Below are 5748 nucleotides of genomic sequence, written 5' to 3'. Positions count from 1 at the left end.
AAAATAGATATTTGCATGCACAAGATTTTACATTCTTTTCAATATTCTTATACCTGCGACTTTTGATCTGGAAAATCTCTCCTAAAGATGTCTTTTAACTGCAGCATTCAACATGGAAAAGATTGCAGAAAGCCTTCCAAGAGCTATAAAAATAGAATTCGTAACATTTGGCTTGTGGGAAGGGCTGTGTGTTTACCAGCTTTAAGGTAGAGTGGCGCGCAGCCGCTCTATGCATTTTCTCACCGGCATGGTTTCAAAGCCCTTCCTTCCTGTGCTCCCCAAACCTGTTTACAACAGTCTTTCTCCTCCACAGTACTTGCCACAGGTAGCTAAGTGTGAATAATGGCAACCAAAAAAAAAAAAGAAAAGAAAAACTCAAGTTAGCCCTCTGGGGGAGAAGCTCACAAGGATTAATTAAATTGTAGGGGTTGATAGCTCTCTTAATTTCCCTTTCCAGCAGTTTTGCAAATACATTTTTCCACAGTTTTAAAGAAATGTAAGAATTCCCAAGTTCCACAACCAGAAAATCCTGAGTCTCTGATAGCTGAATAATGGATGAAGCTCCACTGTTTACTTAGCAGGAGAAAATAAAAGAATGATAGAGAAGTCCAAATAAAGTGCAGGAATCTGACATCCTCCTGTGCTGAACAATGGTGAGAAGAATATCCCAGCTTCTTCTTCTTCCTTTTTTTTTTTTGTCCATGTGGAAAACATATACAGAAACAACAGTTCAGTATGGAGTTTATTATTATTTCACACCTGTACCTAAGAGTTCATCGGGCGATTCTCTCTGTGTCAATGTGATTGTTTCCTTCAGTAATGGGCTAAGACCTACAACACAGATTACTAAGCATTTCCATCCCAACAACTCCACTCCATCCCCTACTTCACTGTCACTCCAAAGAACTTTCCTGAAGATACCGCATAATTTTCCCAGCCAGGAAACACCTCCAATATTACCACATATTCATTTACTGAAAAGTTGATTAAAACATTAAAGTATAATGAGCAAAGCTGAAGGCTTTCTTTGCAATAATGTTCAGTATTTCATGGTTGATTAATTCACTCTTCTGTACTCTTTTGTAGGGTCAACCATACCAAGTCAGTCAAGTCGAAAGCTTTTGTGGGGGGTGTTTATCTTCTGAGAGAATCCTCCCCATGAAATCTCCCACAATGCCTGTCACTGGTACCTAAAATTCCACCATTAGAGATTCACTCTTTTGGTTCTGGAGGCATTTTAATCCCTAGGGGTCCTATTAAAATGCAAAAACTCTGAGAAGAATAACAGCATTGAAAGCTATTATTAACTGACAGCAAGGAGGCCCTGGGGAATTGGACGCAGGACTGGATCCAGCATAAGGAACAACTCCAGGAAATCGGGGTGCAAGCAGAGAGGAGGTAAGATGGCAGCAAAAATAAACTTTAGCTACTTCGCCATTTTGCAGGGGCAAGGCAGCCCCACTTCTGATATTCTGTACACTAAGGAAACTCCATTCAAGGTGAGATGATGGACACACTGAGAGCAATTTATTTTCAGTTGTGCTAAAGGAGAAAATCAACAGTGACACATAATAGTATTTATGCAGAACTCTGACTTCAATGCAGCGTGTTTAATCAGCATGTTGCCCCTGTCCCCCAGTGCCTTGAAGAACTCACGTGGCCTTTCAAGGGTCTAAATCATATAATTATAAGCTCATGTTCTTCTGTTCCCTCACCCGCTTTAGAGACAGCGATATGGAACTTTTCTTTTTCTGCTTGCTTTTAAAATTGTACTTTTCACATACACTGGAAATGTTTCTGTAGAAAATGTGGAAGTGACTTAAACTAATAAGGTGTCACCAAAAGAGAAGAACTAGGAGTCTACAGAAGCTGACTTTGTCGATTTCAGAAATCTGCCTGTATCTGATAAGGCGCTGATAGGCCGCAGCCGAAGTTGGTCCCAGAGCCGTCTCTCTCCCTCTCAGAGATGCTTCCTACCTTGAAAAGTCATATGGACACTAAAAGCTTTAAAATGCCAGGAAAGGTTGAATTTCTGTTATTATTGTGTGGTGGTGATATGTGTATATGTGTGTATATGCATATGTACGTGTGTGTATTGAAAAATGTAAATGCACAGTGGGAAAAATTGCAGTGGGAGATTAGATTTCCCCTAGAAAGATAATGTAAAACATTTAAAGGTGTTATGACCTTAGGGAGAAAATAATAGGTTGAGGCAATAAGTTTCTACACTTTTCTTATGTACCTGAAACAAAAAGTTACGGAGGTATTTTGGGTGTTTTATTATCGTTGCCATTGTTGTCGTTTTTATAGTATACAGACGGAATGATTAACCCAAACTTAGATCCACCTCAACGAACATCAAAGTCCAAGGCTTCTCAGTGAACACTGCCCAGGGTCAAGTCAGAGAACCAAGATTACAAATTGCTTCTGGCCAGAAAGAGAGAAGTATGGTGCAGAAAATCAATTCCTGGGGAAGTGAGTAGGCCTTCAGCAAACTGTAGATTTAAGAAGACAGAATAGATGCATTTCTTTAAATCATGGTATCTTCACCGTAAGTAACTGTGTAACTGTACTTCATTAAGGGTGAGCTGATGGTTATAATATTTTAACAAAGAGTTACACTTTTGTAGAGAAAGCTTAATCAAGGGTGTTTTTACTCTGTCACTCATCTCATTTATCTGAACTTGATATAATATCTGTATCTCCACTTGCCTGCATTACACCATAACTGGCCTTCGTCAAACAGTATGTGCTCCATTTCCAATGCTCCAGAAGCACAAAACACTAAAGTCAGAAATATTTGAGAAAAATCCAGCAAAACCTTAGCCAATATAAAGCTATGGAAGACTGCACACTACAAGAAAAAACAGAAAATGAATATCCTTCAAACCACAGGTCAATACCTTCATCCACATGCATCTGCAAAACAGCAGATTTTCCCCCGACCAGCATTAAGTGGCCTTATTTCATGCTCTACTCTTTCCAGGGTAAGGAAAGAGGAGCAAAGACCCACAGGAATCTCCTGAAGTTGCCCTCCATGGCCACTTCTGAAAGAAGTAAATAAGGAATGCAGTGTCTGGGGATTGTCAATATTTTGATCACAGATATGGAGGTGCATGAGAATGCCCATGCATGTTGGGTGTGTTTTATAATTGTAAAGTCAGTATCACCAGTTGCTGATAACAGACAACCATTCATCCAATCAACAAATACTGATTACCTATTAGGTGCCAAGGAATGTCCTATTAAGAAAAAATAAATGAGAGAGAGTTTCTGCCGTTTAGTCTAGGCTAGGAAATAATTCCATAAAATAATTACTGGGGCCAGGCGTGGTGGCTCACATCTGTAATTCCAGCACTTCGGGAGGCCAAGGTGGCTGGATCATCTGAGGTCAGGAGCTCAAGACCAGGCTGGTCAATATGATGAAACCTCATCTCTACCAAAAGTACAAAAATTGGCAGAAGAATCACTTGAACCTGAGAAGTGGAGGTTGCAGTGAGCTGAGATCATGCCACTGCACTCCAGCCTGGGTGACAAAGCGAGAATCCTTCTCTATTAAGTAATAATAATTACTTAATAGTAATTATAATTATTATTATTATTATTATTATTGGCCAGGCATGGTGGCTCACACTTATAATCTCAGCACTCTGGGATGCCAAGGCAGGAGAATCACTTGAGGCCAGGAATTTGAGACCTGCCTGGGCAACATAGCAAAACCTCATGTCTACAAATTTTTTTAAAAAAATTAGCTAAGTGGAAAAGATGTGAACCAGCAGGAGTTCGTCAGAACTCTGGCAGCCTTTCTCAAAAAGTCTGGGAAGCTGAAAGTCACCGGATGGGTGGACACCATCAAGCTGGCCAAGCACAAAGAGCTTGCGCCCGACGATGAGAACTGGTTTTAGACCTGAGCTGCTTCCACAGTGCGGCACCTCTACCTCTGGGGTGGTGCTGAGGTTGGCTCCATGACCAAGATCTACAGGGGCCGTCAGAGAAATAGCGTCATGCCCAGCCACTTCAGCTAAGGCTCCAAGAGTGTGGCCTGCCAGGTCCTCCAAGCCCTGGAGGGGCTGAAAATTGTGGAAAAGGACTAAGATGAGGGCTGCAAACTGACACCTCAGGGAGAGAGATCTGGACAGAATCGCCGGACAGGTGGCAGCTGCCAGCAAGAAGCATTAGAACAAACCATGCTGGGTTAGTAAATTGCCTCATTCAAATAAAAAAAAAAAATTAGCTTGGTGTGACCAAGCACGGTGGCTCACACCTGTAATCCCAGCACTTTGGGAGGCCGAGGTGGGTACCTCAGTCAGGAGTTTGAGATCTGAGGTCAGGAGTTTGAGAACAGCCTGCCTGACATGGTGAAACCCTGTCTCTACTAAAAATACAAAATTACCTGGGCATGGTGGCAGATGCCTGTAATCCCAGCTACTTGGGAGGCTGAGGCAGGAGAATCACTTCAACCCATGAGGCAAACGCTGCAGTGAGCGGGGATGGCACTACTGTACTCCAGCCTGGGCAACAGAGTCTCAAAAAAAAAAAAAATGGCCAGCGGCCGAGGCAGGCGGATCACGAGGTCAAGAGATAAAGACCATCCTGGCCAACATGGTGAAACCCCGTCTCTACTAAAAAAAAAAAAATACAAAAATTAGCTGGGCGTGGTGGCCGGCACCTGTAATCCCAGCTACTCAGGAGGCTGAGGCAGGAGAATTGCTTGAACCCAGGAGGCGGAGGTTGCAGCGAGCCGAGATCGTGCCACTGCACTCCAGCCTGGCAACAGAGTGAGAGTCTGTCTGAAATAAATAAATAAATAAATTTTCTTAAAAAAAGTAGCTGGGTGTGGTGGCAGGTGCCTGTAATCCCAGCTACTTGGGGGCCTGAGGCAGGAGAATCGCTTGAACTGTTATGCCCAGACCGTTTATTCCCCGAAGAAGACCACCAGAGTCCAAAGTCAAAGCTAAGCAGCAAGGATCTTTATTACAGGTTCGAACCTGGAACTCTCACTCGCTCGCCAAACGAGACGGGCAGGAGAGCTCCCTTGCTGAGCTCCGAACAGTTTATATATTCTAAGGAAAGTGGGCATAGAATTATTATACAAATCAGATGTATGATTGGCCAGGGTGTAATCAAGATGATTTGGCTAACTATGATTGGTTCCCGCCATTTCTGATATTTCGGTTCAACCCTTGAGGTGGGAGAGCAGTTTTACACAAAGGCAGTTAATTATATTGCGTCAGGTTGCACAACCAGTTTATGGCAGCAAGAGTTTATCTTACTTAAACACGTCTTGTGACCCGGCCTCAGAACTTACAAAATCTCTGGTACGTGCAGAAAAACAGGTACTTACAGAACTTACGAAATCTCTGGTACGTGCAGAGATTAGAGAGCAGAACAACGGGTTTAGCAATAGGGTGTAGCGGCGGGGGGGGGGGGCGGGTACACATTTTTGTGTCTTTGTGTCCTTTCAGAACCTGGGAGGTGGAAGTTGCAGTCAGTAGACATCGTGCCACTGCACTCCAGCCTTGCGAGAAAGTGAGACTCTGTCTCAAAAAAAAAAAAAAATTAGCTGGGTGTGGTGGCTTATGCCTACACTTTCAGCTACTTAGGAGGCAGGAGCAGGAGGATCCCTGAAACCCAGGAGTTCAAGGTTATTGTGACTGTGATGACATCACTGCATTCCAGTCTAGGCAACAGAGCAAGAGCCTGTTGGTTGGCACAGGGGGAGCTGCGCCTCACCCAGAGCCTCACCCA

The 5748-nt window shown here is 43.2% G+C and overlaps 1 pseudogene across 1 annotated transcript; it reads left to right on the top strand.

The window, feature by feature from the left end:
• The first annotated feature begins 247 nt into the window (after window positions 1-247).
• Window positions 248-4217, top strand: LOC100998299 (annotated as a pseudogene). The gene is made up of 2 exons (XR_004176845.1): window positions 248-325; window positions 3753-4217. The product of XR_004176845.1 is annotated as a 40S ribosomal protein S19 pseudogene (transcript).
• The last annotated feature ends 1531 nt before the right edge of the window (window positions 4218-5748 follow it).

The sequence above is a fragment of the Papio anubis genome, chromosome 11 (genome assembly GCF_008728515.1).
Source record: "Papio anubis isolate 15944 chromosome 11, Panubis1.0, whole genome shotgun sequence".
In the NCBI taxonomy this organism is placed as follows: Eukaryota; Metazoa; Chordata; class Mammalia; order Primates; family Cercopithecidae; genus Papio; species Papio anubis.
Note: the sequence above shows the minus strand (reverse complement) of the source record. Positions and strands in the feature narration are given on the sequence as shown.